The sequence below is a fragment of the Diuraphis noxia genome, unplaced genomic scaffold (assembly GCF_037042655.1).
Source record: "Diuraphis noxia isolate RWA-SAM2 unplaced genomic scaffold, SU_Dnox_SAM2 contig0003, whole genome shotgun sequence".
NCBI classification, from domain to species: Eukaryota; Metazoa; Arthropoda; class Insecta; order Hemiptera; family Aphididae; genus Diuraphis; species Diuraphis noxia.
In genome coordinates, this window is record NW_028301713.1 from 22,414,496 (window position 1) to 22,430,947 (window position 16,452).

The following is a 16,452-nucleotide window of genomic DNA, read 5'->3' on the forward strand; positions in this document are numbered from 1 at the left end:
CTAAGGATGGTTGAGAAAAGAAAAAAATATATTTCGTTAGTTTTCTTATCTTCTGGCCCATCCATCCACCGCGTCACAGAGTAACTGCATTATTTACGAAGGGGAACGACGGCAAAAAAAAAATCCTATATAAAATACTATATTATTATATATTGTATATAGTGCAAGTGTTAGTTTTTGTGGTGAAAAAGAAAACGTGTCAAACGAAGCGTTTATAAAAGCATTACACACGCACACATGCATGATGGTGTTGAGGATGAGCGGACTGAAGATAAAATGTCACGGAATAGAATATGATATACTATTTAGGTAGAGGGGAAGAACATAAATATATTATATTTTATGGGGATTTTTCATAATATTAAGACTCTGCAGAAAATAAAAGGTAAATAAACTAATTTAACATTACTGAAGCAATTGGTATTGATACAGAAAATTAATTTACATTTTCAGTTTTTACTTACACTGTAATTTAGATTATTATATTACTTTTAATTTCTCCTCATTTGACTTAACAGTAAAAAGTACAAAGCATATAATTCACTTTTAATAATAATAATAATATACGTAAGCATATATGCGTTAAGAGGACGTCACACCCGCTAGTATTGTCTCTGTCTTACAAGTGCGTTACATAGGTAGCAAAAACTGTTTCACGCGGAAAAGAACCTATAAAGCTTCATTTATAACTAAAAACGAAATTTTCACCACATAAAAAGGAGAATTTTGTTTGTGTAATATCGTTTTTATTTTTTGGATATCATTTAAACAAAAAAGTTCTTATTGTTTCATAACACATTATTTTTATGTTTTTAAGCATAAATAACTTTTTTTGTAGTTCTGATATCGAAAAAATAAAAACAATTTACACAAACAAAAATTTGTTTTTTATATGGTGAAAATTTTGTTTCTAAGTTATAACTGTAGTTTTCTCGGTTCTTTCCCGTGTCAAACAGGTTTTTTTTGCTATGTTACGCTCTTGTAAGACGGAGACCACAAATGTGGGTGTGACATCCTGTTTAAAAATATATGTTATATTTTTAAAATATATATATAATAATAAAAATATATCAAAAATAACTGTTTTTATTTTTTAATACAAATGTAAAATATCATTATGTTAGATCATCAGAGTTTGACTTGTCATTAAAATATTAACTTTCAAATGTAATCTATAATAATCAGTAAAGCTATAACAATAATTTTAAAATATAACAAATTGTAATACAAAATTATGTAATATTATAAATAAATAACCAAACACATTACGTATTTTTTAGCCATATTTGTTATTGTGTAACTAATATAAGCCGTTTGCACGTCCCTGGTTATATGAAAAAAATAGTAAGTATCCGATTAACGATGTTGTCATGTAGGTGTTCATTGCGTGCCCCATATCAATTTTTAAGTTTATAACGGCGCACAGCACTGTGCTATTGATAAAAATTAATACCAATTTATTACATGGGAAGCACCGTCCTAGTGTAGAACTCAATTGTCGGTTCAAGAACCATTTAAGTGTGCAACTATAACTATTGTTTATTTTTCAGACTAGAGTAGGTGTTGCAACCGTGCGAGAGTAATCAAAAGTACAGTGCCCAAACCGTGTAACCTAACCACGACAAAAAATGTATTTATTCAGAATTTACTTCTGTAGGATGACGGTGTGGGACTAGGGACCCCTACACCTTTGCTCCGATAAATCTAGTTTCTACTTACCATACCACTATATTCTTTTGTGGTGATTCTATGGTATTTGAATCTTTTTGATCATTGTTATTTAAATAACATTATACTATAGTAACGTTCAAGCGATGTTTGTAAGTATGATTTTTTTTCAATACATATACTGAAGTACTCTTTATTTTATTTAAATGTAAAAAATAGAATACTATTAGACATCATGGTTTATGTTATTTGTCGAGAAAAAAATCTTTTTTTATTTTACAAAATGTATAATGTCATCGTTTTAAATATTATGACCATGAAACGTAATGTAACTAGTAATCTAACTATGTAGATACCTATCAAATTAAAGTTTTAAATAATACTCATTATTTTAAGAAATGTATAAATGCATAATCAAACATAATAACTTCAGTTTTCAAATTCTATGACGTTTCAAAAAAAAAAAAAATAATAATAATAATAATAATAATAGATTTTGTTAAGGTATGAAAAATAAATACCCAGTGGAAAGTAAATGCCCTGTTGTACAATATAGGTGTTGAGGATAATAATATCTCGCCATTGAGTTAGTCATTTATAGTGAATATATTAAATTTTAATTCAATGATAGATCATTGTCTCTATATGATGAAAAACAGTCTATCAGCATAATATAATATTTCTAAGGATATTAATTAATTAAATATTTATTATTGGAGACCCGACGTATTTATTGTACATTTGAATTAAAAATGTAACTATTATTTTTATTATATGGCCCATGATCGATGACTGATCTGCATAACATCACTATCACCCATTAATTTAGTAGTTTTGGTAAGCTACTAAAATAATAGAATTTTTAAGTATTACTATAAAATAAAAATAAATATTATACATTTTATAATTTGTAAAATTATAAGATAGGTAATTTTACTGTAAACATATCATATTTTATTATTGTATAAAGCCAAAAGAGCTAAAATTATTATTATATTTTATATTTTATATTCATGTGTAAATAATAAATTAAACATTAAACTTAAACAATTTTTACTATTTATATTATAATCATACAAACTCACCAACACTCTAATTTAAATACATAGATCATCAGTTTTTGCTTGATGATACTAACCACTACTAATCGAGCTAACCTAACCAACCACACACACATAAACAGGTTAAGATTAAGACATAATATAGCAGTATAAGTAATAATTATTTTAAAAAACCATATTATATTCAGAACTGTACGAAATTAGAGCTTTACTGTAGTGCATTGAAATATAAATGCGTATCGGCTAAACTTATAAGTTGGTTCGGTAGCATGAAAAACAATATCTCTCGAAAATCTCTGCTTTTTCGGAAAAATAGCAGATTTTTAACATTTTTAAAAAGTTGATATAAAAAAGCAAGTGGGTTACCTACTGTAATGGATGAAATTACATTTGAATCCAATGATATTATATCATTGTATACGAAAAACGATTCTGAGCGGAGACGGTTTATCTGTCTAGGATATATTATAAATTATTAAACATTTTCAAATCTTAGATTTAAATAGAAACATTTTATGAATTTCTAGCTTAAAATAATTTACAAATTATCATGATTTTTACGTATGTTGTCAAAATTCAAACTTTGAAAGCTTATAAAAACATATTGTGACAATATATTTCTTTTATTTTTCAAATACTATTGTAAAAATATGTTAGGAGCCTTGTATTTAGTTTTCAAATTTTAGATATAAAAGGAAAAACTTTTATGAATTTCTATCTAAGATAATTTGAAAATTGCCGTAATTTTTACATATTAAGTCAATATTTGAACTTCAAATGCTAATTTTTTCAATCACTATAAGAAAAATGTATGAGAAACTTTGTATTAAATTTTCAAGTATTTTGATTGGGCCAAAAAAATTTTATAGACACTTAAAAAAAAAAATTTTCAGAAAAATTGAAAATTTCAGTTGTCTATAAATATCTCAAAAAAGTCAAAATATTTTGAAAATTAAATCATGTAAAGATGATATCAATCTAAATAACTGGTAAAATTTTCAATTATCTACGACTTATACTTTTTGAATAATAATAAATATTTAAAATCGTTTGAGGATAAATCGTTATCGTTACGCTATTTCGTAAAAATTTAAAATTCAAACGCACTTAAAATTTTTCCTATAATGATGCTTCGAGTTTTCTCTACAGCTACTTAAAAGAAAACTTATGGAAAACTTAGTGTTGTATTTTTAATCCTTAGTTATAAACACAAAAAATTTCATGATTTTTCAACTTCAAAATTACTTGCAAATTTTCGTGTTTTCGACAGATTTCGTAAAAATTTGAACTACGAGTATAACCGCTCATAAAAGAAAATTGTGATTAACGATTTTTAATTTTTTTTAGCTACAATAAGAACAACTCATAAGGAACCTTGTATTAAGTTTTCGAGTTTTTTTGGTCATCCAACAATTTTTTAACGACATTTCAACAAAAAATTCACAAAAAAAGTCAAAACTTTTTGAAAATTTAATTGTATATATATAACACTAACACAAACATTTGGTAAAACATACATCATTATAAAATCAATACATTCATCAATCCGTTCAGAATCTAAAACAGACAGATTGCACCAGAAATGTATTGCTATTTTCTCTAGTTTTCCGTGATTAAGAGTTGGGTCATTCGTAAATGTATTATGTAAACTGCAATGTTCTTCTTTGAAAAAATACATACAATTTACGAAAAACATTATGTTAGTGTTTTTGGGAAATACCCATATCAAAAATAATAAAGACTCTCATTTATTTACAGAATCACGGAGATAATATATACCTAGTGAAAAGTTTTTGGTCACAGTGTTTTGTGTGTACAATTGTTATGTTTTTGAATTACAATGAAATAACTGAAATGATTATTCTTCGTTTAATTATTCAATTACGCTGACATTTTTAGGTACCTAGGTATTAAAAAAAAATGTAAATTATGTTTTCTTTTTTGATATTTTTATGCTGTTATAACAAATTAAGAAGAAAGTTGAGTTTTATTTTAAAACTTTTTAATCGAGAAAAACTAAATATTTTTTGATTAAATTTAAAATGTTTATAAATAATTTAAGATTAATTTAAATGTTTAAAAATTATATTGTCTATAAAAAAATAATTTAAGCAATGTTGGTATGTTTTCCTAGAAATAATTAACTAATTCAAAATTTGAAATCTTATAAAAACTTATTTTGGTTTTCAGCTGAAGTTTTTTTTTAATCTCAATACGGGCAACTATGAAGTACTTAGATACCTAGAATGAAATTGTCAAGCTTTAAAACAAAAATTAAATTTTGTTTTTACAAAAAACTAGATGATATGTACCTAAGGAAAAAATTTTAAATTTTAAATTAAAAAAAAAATTGTATCATTGTAAAACCAATATACATACATCGCTTCGCTCTAAAAGTGTGCTAAATAATCTAAAAGTTGTGGAGTGCCTTCAGCTAAGTCTTCAAACCATTTTTTTCATCTTAACTGTAAATAATTACTTTGGTCAAATGTGGATTACTCCCGTTCAAAAATTTCCACAGCATTTACTTAAGGTCGTGCGAAAAATGGTACGTTAATCGCTTTTTACCGCACACCACCCTAACATCGACCACCCTCGAGAGTTTGTCATTATTTGAACCACTGCATAGCCTACGGATTTATTAAAATGTAATCTCTATTCGAGTGTTTGAGACCCCCAGGTCGTGTAATCTCAGCGCAGCCCCTTAAGGCCGACAAAATAATAAAAACTTTCTACCTGGATAAAGTCAACAAAAAGATTAACCTGCATATACTCACAAAGATTATTAAATTTATAAACTGTACATGAAAAATAATATTGGAAATGAAAATAGAAAAAAACCTGTTTCAATGTTTTTTTCGAAATGTTTGATTATTAGAAAAGTTAGTTGTCATCATTTAAAAAAATAAAAATTTAAAACCTTTGGTTATTTAATTAATAGCCCTATATATATATATATATGTATGAATTCTATGAACGTATGTTAAGATTTTCCCACCATAAAAGTATCTATATTGACTAATTATTGTGTAAAATGTTTTCAAAAACACGAAAAATATTATTATATTATATTATCAACGAATTAATATTTCAAATAAATATCTTAAATAATTCTATTTCATTAAATTCTAAATAATGTATATTATAACCATGGTAATTTAATGACAATATGTATACTATAGAGTATTATAGACCAGTGGTAGCAGTGTACCCATGGGATGTGTGCCAAAAGTGGTTCGTTTATCAAATTTCAATGATACGCAAGAAGTTAAAATCGTGAAAAATTATGCTATTCATAAAATGTTGTTTGTAAAATATTCAAAGAAACAAATTATATACATTTTAAAAATTGTAATATTCTTATATAAAATTGATTATGTTTCTAAATTATCATTAGGTATATTTGTTATGTTCAAGTTGGCATTTACAGACTTGGGGCTTGTGAAAAATTCTCAAACTATTAATTGCAAAAATTTGGCAGTAAACCCAAAAAAGGTTCACCACTCTTGGTGTAGACTGTACCTAGTATATGTTTCTACCAAAGTCACAAATGATTTACACGAAATGCATTAATTATCATAATAATTATCAGATTATAAATCAATCCTTAAAACCTTCATTTTCAATATTAATTCAATAATAATCTAAAACTGTAGGTATGTATAAAATATTTGAGATAGTCAAACTTTTCACTCACCTCAAATTTTATATTTAAATTTCCCGTTCAATTCACATTTCTCTTTTTCTTCCTTTTCGCTCTTTGAAAATATAAAATTATACATCATATATTTTTAATATTCAGGTAAGCCTTGATTATTTTTTTTATTATAGTTCTTAAAAAAAATTCTGTTCAGATTCGGCAACGGTAAATGAAGAAATTAATCTAAGAACATTCAAAAGCTAATTTTTAAAGATTTTATTTTATTTTTTTATATTCATTAATCATATATAAATTATATTTTTTTTTATATATTTATATCATATAAATCCTATTTGTTAATGATTCCTTAAATGCTGTGTTTAAATTGTTAGTGTATATTTTTAAGTTTATTAGGTCATTTATATATATATATATATATTACATAAGCTCATATTTTAGTAATTTTTAGTGCTAGAAGTCCCGAACGCTGGTAATAACACACATTTGGTTTACAGTAAATTAATATAATCTTCGTTTCCATCAACGGTCCATTCGATTTATAAAGAAGAAACTGTTAGAGATAAGACAAACGTTATATACTTATATATATATAGGAGTAGTATGTAAGAACAGTGAAAGTATTGAAATGAAAAAGCTATCTTGTATTTTTTTTCTTATATTTTTGAAAACAATTTCAAATAGCTAGATTTGTTATTTGATAAATACATATGTGAAAAAGTACGATTAGAATATTATGTTTCCGTACACACCAGCAGATTTAATAACTTATGATTAAAAAAAATTAACAAATCAATAAGATCAAGGCCATTAATATCAAATAATGTCATTGTACTTAGTGGGAAGGTCTTAAAACATCTGTTCCAGTTTATAAAGCGTTAAAATAATGGTCCCGCTTAGGGTTTTTATGGTTACCATTGCAGAATCAGTACGATTCAATTCTTTGATTATCAAAAAGTAAAATTAATTACGATAAGTAACAAAGATGTAATCTTTTGTCCATACATTTGGAAAACCCCACTATTTCAAATACTATTAAGTAGATAACGTTCTTGCAAATACAAATTTTTTTTTAAGTTGTAATCTTTTGAGTTTTACCTTTTTTGAACGAAAATGTAAATTTTTCATGTCATAATGCAAACTTGAATATTATTAAGAGCATTTCAATATACCTACATAAAAATCAAATTTCTGAAAAATAATAAATGGATCATAAATATTAAAAGTTTAGATGAAGCTTATGCACTAATTATAGTTAGATTATGTATAATACTATGATGTAGCTCAAATTAAAAATGCTCATACCTCACCTAAAAATTGGAATATCGTTAAAAATCCATACATAAATACAGATAATATTCTTTCCGCCGAGTTTCACAAGATTCACTCTCATTTTTAAAATAATACAGCTATACGAAATCTATTAAGCATAGATTTGCTATGTTACATACTATAGAAGGTTAGGAGATGACAAATTCTAGTATTACGTCTTATTAAACAATATTACGTATGAAAGGGGCTTAATAAATTCTATCAGACTTTTTTACAGTAAGAGATAAGATATATCGATTCCGAAAGTACTGATAGTCTAAAAATAATTGAACTCAAAACATCAATTCCACCACTGAATCAAGGAAAAAATTATCTTCTCGAACCAAAATCATAGTTTGATTTTACTAACATACTACTGCAGAGCTATATGTTATTATAAATAGTATATGAAATACCTATATAAAAATATAACTCAAATTTAATTTGTATTATTTTCTATTATATTTATTATTAATATTAGTATTACACTTTTATTTTATTTTAATATTTAAACGATCAGTAAAACTTAGATTATTTTACAGATTTACCTACTATTATCATGTGGTAGCAGGTTAATATATGAATATCCAAATAGGTATCATTTATTTATTGGCGTGTACATTTTATATATGATATAGGTATCTATATTTATGTAAGCACGTATATTATACTTGATTTATTATTTCTAAAACATTAGTCTTTTACGTAAAATGTAAAAAATATATTTTTTAATGAAGTCAAGACTGCAACCGGTTGAGGTAAAATTTGGTAGATGATGAAATTTGTAGACTGTTTTTAGAATACCTGTTTTATCAGAATCGATACTGGCGAAAACATAGATAAATTAAACTATTAGAATGCCGAATCCCCTGTACAGCCAATGTATTACAATATAAAAGTTGGATGCCATATGCTGTGCGGCGTTAGTTTTCATCTGTTATCACATTTTATAGTCCACAAATCTACAGTCATAATTCCAGATATTTAAAATTAAAAATTCTTAACAGCCCACATATCCGGTTATCTTATTAAGCATAATGTAAACACTACTCAAGCGACAAACAGTGAAAAACATCATTTTCAATCAGTCATCTAGTAGTTTTATATACCTATCTTCGGATGGAAAAAATTCTACGTTAGCGTAATCAATAAGTCCCTCTATGGAGATAGACAAATTATAGTGCCACCATCAATATTTATATTTATTTATTTTATACATAGTTTATTCAATGATATTAGATTAAGTTTTTAGGCCTCTAACCTAACCTCGAAAACAAACAAATCTGACAGTCCTCGGAAAAAAGCTTACGACAGAAAATGGATATGTTTGTATTAATTATATAACCAACATGTTTTTGTCTCCCTAAATATACTAATAAAAATTAGACATCTCTTTTTTGCATTTGGCCATAACTTTATGTTAATACTTGACAGTGTTCCAATATCATCGTTCTATAATGTATTTACCAGGTGTTAAAAACGTAATACAATTCTGATATCATTAGGTAAATAAATTGATTTTTTCCTAAACTTAATCTCTTTGAAATTTTATGAGTACCCATTATTTACACAAACAATTTTTATTTTAGGTCATTAAATGGATTAGACTTTTATGTGCCAATATATACATACAGTTACTGATTTACCTGTCAATACTACTAATGATTTTAACAAACAGATCCAAACTGCACGTTATATACATATTTTGAAGATGAGGACATTAGCGATATAATAATATAAATTTCGTACATATTACAATGAGGAATTTAATGGTCTACATAATATATTATACTAGCTGATCTTCGTGTACATTGTTGCCGGTTAAAAATACCAACTCTATATGATTCAAAATTTGTGTTTAATTCGTTTATAATACCCGGATAGCCATGTTCAAAACTTCCTGTGATGAATCTTAATCTCCATCAAATATTTTTAACACAGTCATACAAAATACAGGACTAAACTATATTCAATCATAATAGTTTCTTGCATTTTTAGCTTTGTAAAGGTGAAACCAATGTTTTTAATTGGTACCTAATAACAAATTGCTAACTTCTTATTCTTCCATACTAAATTTTATAACCAATAACAACCATATAATACACAAAAATATACCTATTTATTATTATTATTATTTCTATAAAAAATCTCAAATTTGCAATAAAAAAATTAAGGGCAACTTATTAAGATAAAATATAATTTATAGATTTATGGATTTGTGTAACTTTCTGCTGGTAAAATTTTTAAAATCAGTTAAATAGTTCGAAAGATTAAACCGATCAAACGAAATTTTTATTCTGATTTATATTGTACAGCCTTATTAACCTTTTTAGGGGTTGAATTTTGAAAAATCCTGTTCTTGGGGGTTTTCGCATTATAAAATAAACTTAGTGACACAATTCCATCTCATATCTTCAGTGGTTCCGGCTAAGTGATTATTTTTATTTTTAAACTTTTTAACCCCGGTTAATACGGATGATTACTTGTCAAGAGACTATTTAAAGGTTGTGATGGCCCTTTAATATCAGGGAGGATCACTTTACCTGCAGCACAACACATACGATTTGGTTCATCGCTATATTTTTGCAAAATACTTAGGACCTGTTTCAATCATTGCTCCAATTGTTACTGCTATCTGCTTAGCATAATCGATGTTGGAATCGTAATTGAAAGCTGATCTATAACTATGAGGGACACTTCGATTGCGTTTTCTAGATGTTCGTTGTTACTATGACGTAGCAGTAAGGGTTTACGAACATTCGGTGTTAGACTCTCTAGCACTTCCTTGCGATCTGTATTCTTGTCATTTCACAAGGCGCTGTGCATGCTCAGAGGAAGTTCCTACCATCGGCGTACTCTAACTGAGTGTTCATATATTACGTTTCGAAAATTTAAATTTCGTCATCGTCCGCTTCATAAAGAGCCGACCACTGTGCTGTATACCTACATATTACTATATAATTTACATGTTTATTTTATTTTATTTTTATTTTAACTTTATCGGGCTAAATTTATTTGTTATTATTTAAAATAAAAATATAGGCAATAATTGTAGGTACTTATAAAATAAATTCCAAATTAATCAAATCAGATTCATTATTTATCCACTAACTCAGTCTCATTCGTGATATGTACAATTGATTATAAAGTTTTAATATAAGTCATTAAGGACATTATCTTTTAAAATTAGAATATAAAGTTGACTTTAGACATTTTAAGTATTCACAAAAAATATTAATAAATAATAAAAATATAACTAAAATTGTTATTCTTTATTATTTAATATAATGTAATATCATCCAAATTTGAACTAAAAATAACTATAAAACAAAAACTGTGTATAGTATTTAGATTTATTTTGTTACAGAGTTACAACTTACGTGAAACCTCGTTTTGAATTTTCAATCTTTTGTAATTAAAGTTAAATGTTTTGTAAATTTTTAACAACTTAATAATTTGTAGATTTTCAATCAAATAAAATTGGTCAAAATTTGAGCTTTAAACAGTTTTATAAAAAAAAGTTCCTATGTATTTTTATTATTTTCCAATTGCTATTATATCAATTTATTGGGAACCTTGTATTAAAATTTCAAGTATTTTGATCCAATGAATACAATTTGATTGACAATTATAACATAAAAAACCAAAAACAATAAAAATTTCAAATAGGTAGCTATAAATAACTCCAAAGATTTAAATATTTTTAAAATTATATCAAGTATAGAAAATACCAGTATAAACATTCAGTGAAAATTTAATGTATCTGTGGTAATTTGTTTTAGAGTTACACCAATATCTAAAATCGATTTTTTTAAATATCGATTTTTCGTAAAAGTTCCGGTTTTCCATATTTTTTTTGTGTTTTTCATGATGCTTTTGAAAACTACTGGGAATTTCTAAAGTTGACCGCCTCGATACATCAACTAAATTCACTTTCCACCCAGAAATATCTACTGAAGTTAAAAATCGAAGCACTATATCGACACCTTATCGTGTACAAAGACACAAAAAACAACACACATCATTTTAAAATCAATACATTCATTCCTCCACTTGCAGAATCTAAAGTAGAGATAAGTTTAATCACTTAGTTTTTAAAATATCTTAGTTAGTAATTATCTGAATCAAAGAAATTAATAACGTCAAAACCAATGATTTATAATTGTTCTATTCTTTCAGATAGCTACATTAATTATTAAGTTAAATTCAAAGACTAAAAATAAACGGATGACTAATAAATAAAAAAATTAAATACTATAATCCACGAACAAATAAAAATGTTTAACAGGATATATTACAATATTGAATAGAAATATGAATTCGATCTTCTATAATTTGTTATAATACTATAATTATAAGGCAATAGTGTTTTGTTATAAATTCTTAAACAAATGACCAGTACTTTTCATAGTAGTTCAAAGAGATAAACTGAAGCAAAATTACGGAAAATCGACAAATGAGGACTGATATGCCGTATCCGCTACTTTAATTTATCATTTTTAGTACCTATTCAATGATTTATTATTATTAAATTTAAATTTCTCACACCCATTGTTTTATTCGTATTAAGATACTTACTAGTTACTTGATTTAAAACGGAAGTAACGTACAATAATATCGAATAGAGTATCATAAAATATATGCTACATAACTTTTAGTATTTATAATATTACGTTTTGTTCTCTTGAAATATTAAAATAATGATAATAGTTGTCTAAAAACAATCCTATATAAGCTTAAGTCTACAGTTAACTAAAATACGGATAAAACTTAATTAAATCTACTGGTGTGTACGGAAACATATTGGAATTGTCCTTTTTCAAATAATAAATGTAACTATTCGAAATTGTTTTCGAAAATATAAGAAAAAAATACAAGATTGCATTGTCATTTCAATACTTCCACTGTATTTTTTACATAGGTACCTACTACTCCTATAGATATAATTGATATAACGTCTTATCTCCGATGGTTTCTTCTTTATAAATTGAATAGACCGTTGATCGAAATGAAGAAGATTGCATCGACTTACTGTAAACTATTATAAGTGTGTTATTACTTATTTGATAGCTAAACTCATAACTTCTATAATCTGTATAAGACATTATTGTACCTATAGACATAAAGCACCACGATTTTATGTTACTTTACTACTGTTTTTTAATCGATTGATGACAACAACCGATTAACTTAAGTGAACAATGGACATAATTTCTATTAGAGATTTGTTTTTACCATCCATTGAACAAATTTAAAGATGTTTAGAACTTTGAAAGTATCATTTATACCTTATCACTTTGTTCGAAATTACGTTTTATTCTGTTAAAATTGCATAAATTGGTAGATGTACTTATAGTTATTTAATATACAAATTATGCAACAATGCTCCTATATTATGAGTTACACGTTGTATAAGCGTATTTATCATTAAAATATTAATTGAAGTTTGAAATATTGATATTGTATATGGTTTATAAAAATTAAAATCAGGTAAACAGTTACCTAGGTAGGTATTCATTTGGTCAAAGAAACTTCACGTTTTCTGATAGCCGATATAGGTAGTAAGTTACTATTTTAGATTCTGAACGAAGTGATGAGTGTATTGATTTTACAATGATGTGTGTCTTTTTTTAGATTCTAAACGGGGTGATGAATGTATTGATCTTACAATGATGTGTGGTTTTTTTTTATATATATATTTATAAACAACTGAAATTTTCAATTTTTCTGAAAACATTTTTTTGAAGTGTCGATAAAATTTTTTTGGCCCAATCAAAATACTTGAAAATGTAATACAAAGTTCCTCATAAGTTATTCTTATAATGATTAAAAGTTATAAGAATGCATAGGCACAATTTTTTTTTATTAGCATTTGAAGTTCAAATATTGACAAAAATTCGTCAAAACCATGAATATTTGCAAATTATTTTGTAGTTCAAAATTCATAAAATTGTTGGTATTTATATATCTAAGGTTAAAAAATTCAACACTAAGTTTTCCATAAGTTTTGCTTCAAATAGCTATAGAGAAAATTTGAAGCGTCATTATAGGAAAAATGTTTTGAGTTTTAAATTTTTATGAAATCGCGTAACGATAACAATTTATCCTCAAACCAGGTATATGTATATCTATGATAATATAAAGTATTATGAATGTAAATAATAACACATGCAATGTTTTTGGAAAAATTGATTAACCCATGCCTTATGCAAAATGTGTCCTAATTGAAAAATAAAATACTTATTTGTTTCAAAATAGAATATATGACAATATTTAAATAGAATATATCCTAGACTGATAAATCATATCCGTTCAGAATCGTTTTTCGTATACAATTATGATACGTATCATTGCATTCAAATCTAACCTACCCTAGTCAGAAGTCCACCCCACCACCTAATGTACAGCAGAGCGACATCCACTTACCCGCTTTTTTTTTATATAATTATATATTAAACTATTTCTCATCTGTATTTTATTGATTTTTTTTTATTCTAAAAATACAAGATGAGGAAAATGTAGAAAAAATTGTTCTTTTAAACAAACGATAGATCCTTTAGTATAAATGTATATAATAAAACATAAACATTTTACATCTTGTGCATATAACATTTTCAAATACATCTTCTCAGTGATTCAATGAACAAACAGGAAATTGCCCGTCCGTCTGTCCGTACGCAATTTCCGGACCACGGAGCCCCCTGTAAAGAGTATTCGGGTCAACGCTTCGCAGTAAATGCATCAAAGTTAGGTTTATACTTAAACACAAACCACAAAATAATATGCAATTTCTGTGAAATGTATATTTTAAGATCAAGATTATATTCTAGGGAACAATTATTTGCAGTGAAATACGCAACAAAAATATTTCTAGTGAAATAGTTAATAGATTCTACATAATTAGGTAGCTATTATAAAAATCTGTGTATTCATAAGTGATAATTTGTGAATACAGAAGATAGGTTAAGTAGTTAGGTTTAGTAATAGGTAGCATCAATAGTAAACGATGTATGTAGGTATATTTTATATTATACTTACTCAAAAAGTAAGAACAATTTCTTAGTGACATTTTCAATATTATAATATATGTTTGATAAGAGTTTATCCGTAATGTACCTGAAATTTTTATTAAAACTTATTTTTCTATTAGGATATATTATTATATAGTATAATACTTTGGTGTACATATTTTTCATAAATAACTTAAAAGAAAACTACATGAAATACTTATTGAAATACATGAATATTCAGGATAATTATAGGAGATATCTATATATTATAATTTATTATACAATAAAACAAACAAGTGAGTACCTCTATAGCTCTGGAGTTCTACTTTTATGTCACATTATGGCCAATCAAAATTAATTTTACTGTAAAAATTGGATGTTCAATGATAAAAAAAAGGGCAGAAGTAGGTAACTGCTAAGTCCTTGCAGTTATTCGTTTTTTCGTTACAACAAAATACGAGTAAATAAATCGACTTTATTGAAAACTAGTTTTACGTAATAATTTCCTTTTTTCTTAATATTTTGATTTTTTGATTTTTTTCAGTTTTTTTATCAATTAATTACTTGGAATATTATACTTATGATCCCACACAAACTATACCAAAATTTTTACTGGAAACACTATGGCAAAAGTTAAAAATTTAAGTTTTTTACTACCTAGTCTAAAAGATGATTACCATGAATATTTTAGAATAAATTTGTATTGATACAGAAGTAGGTAAATACATTTATATACCCGTATCAAAAATAAAACGAAATTTTTAAAATTAATTTGTGTAAAAAAATGCTGGTAAACATCTGGAAAATGTCAAGTACCGTTTTGAATGACAACAAAATCAGAAAATCAAATTTGCATGAAAATGTCCATTTTATCTATTTTATTTTTTTTCTCATTATATTAATAATATTAATGAAAAGTGTTGAGAATTTTTAATTTTTTCCCCCTAAAAGAACCGAATAAATTAACTTTCCAAGCAGAGAAGGTTAGATTAGGTTTAACCTGCCGCCTGCGCCACTGGATGATGCTGAGCCTGCCTTCTTCAAGTTCGACAGGTGATGGCGAGGAAATCTGGAGGTTAGGTTTGTGGTGAATTCACACCTGAATCACCAGTATGATAATAGAGTCTATAACCCTCTGGTCAGCAATTAACGGGTTCGTCAATCTAGTCCTGATAACAAGAGAAGACGAGGAAAGAGAACAGCAGCGGGAACCAACTGTGTAGTTAAGTTATTTTATATTGTGGGATGAAGGTTAACTTTGAGGTAGTATAGGGCCATCTATATTATTGTTTAGACAATAAGGTTTAATTATTGCATGTTGATTATCTGTATGTAATCATGTTAAACAAATAAATTATGTAGGAGAACTGGCGAATTGCCTCAACTGGTATTTCCAGCCTCTTACCGTTGATATAAGGTGTAACAGGACTATTTGACAAATTTTCATTACAAATATTTCTAAATTTGTCAAATATAGAACTGTTACACCCTATATATAAAAAAAATGTAGGTTGGATTAAAGTTTAAAATCGAAGCATTTGTCCTACGATAAGCCGTATATACTCACAAAAAAAAAAAAAATTAAAATACTTTCCTTGGCAATTCAACCAATAATTTTATTTTTGCATTCAGTTAAGTGCTGTAATAAGTTTTCAGATTTTATTAGTTTTTAAATGACGCATTTTATTTGAAAATACAATTTTAGGTTATTATAGTTTTTTAAACGATTTTATAAGCTAATTCA

The 16,452-nt window shown here is 26.2% G+C and overlaps 1 protein-coding gene across 1 annotated transcript in view; it reads right to left on the minus strand.

Annotated features, from left to right (window-relative positions):
• Nucleotides 1-16,452, minus strand: part of mspo (M-spondin) — a 161,411-nt gene that overhangs the window by 124,140 nt on the left and 20,819 nt on the right. The window lies entirely within an intron of this gene.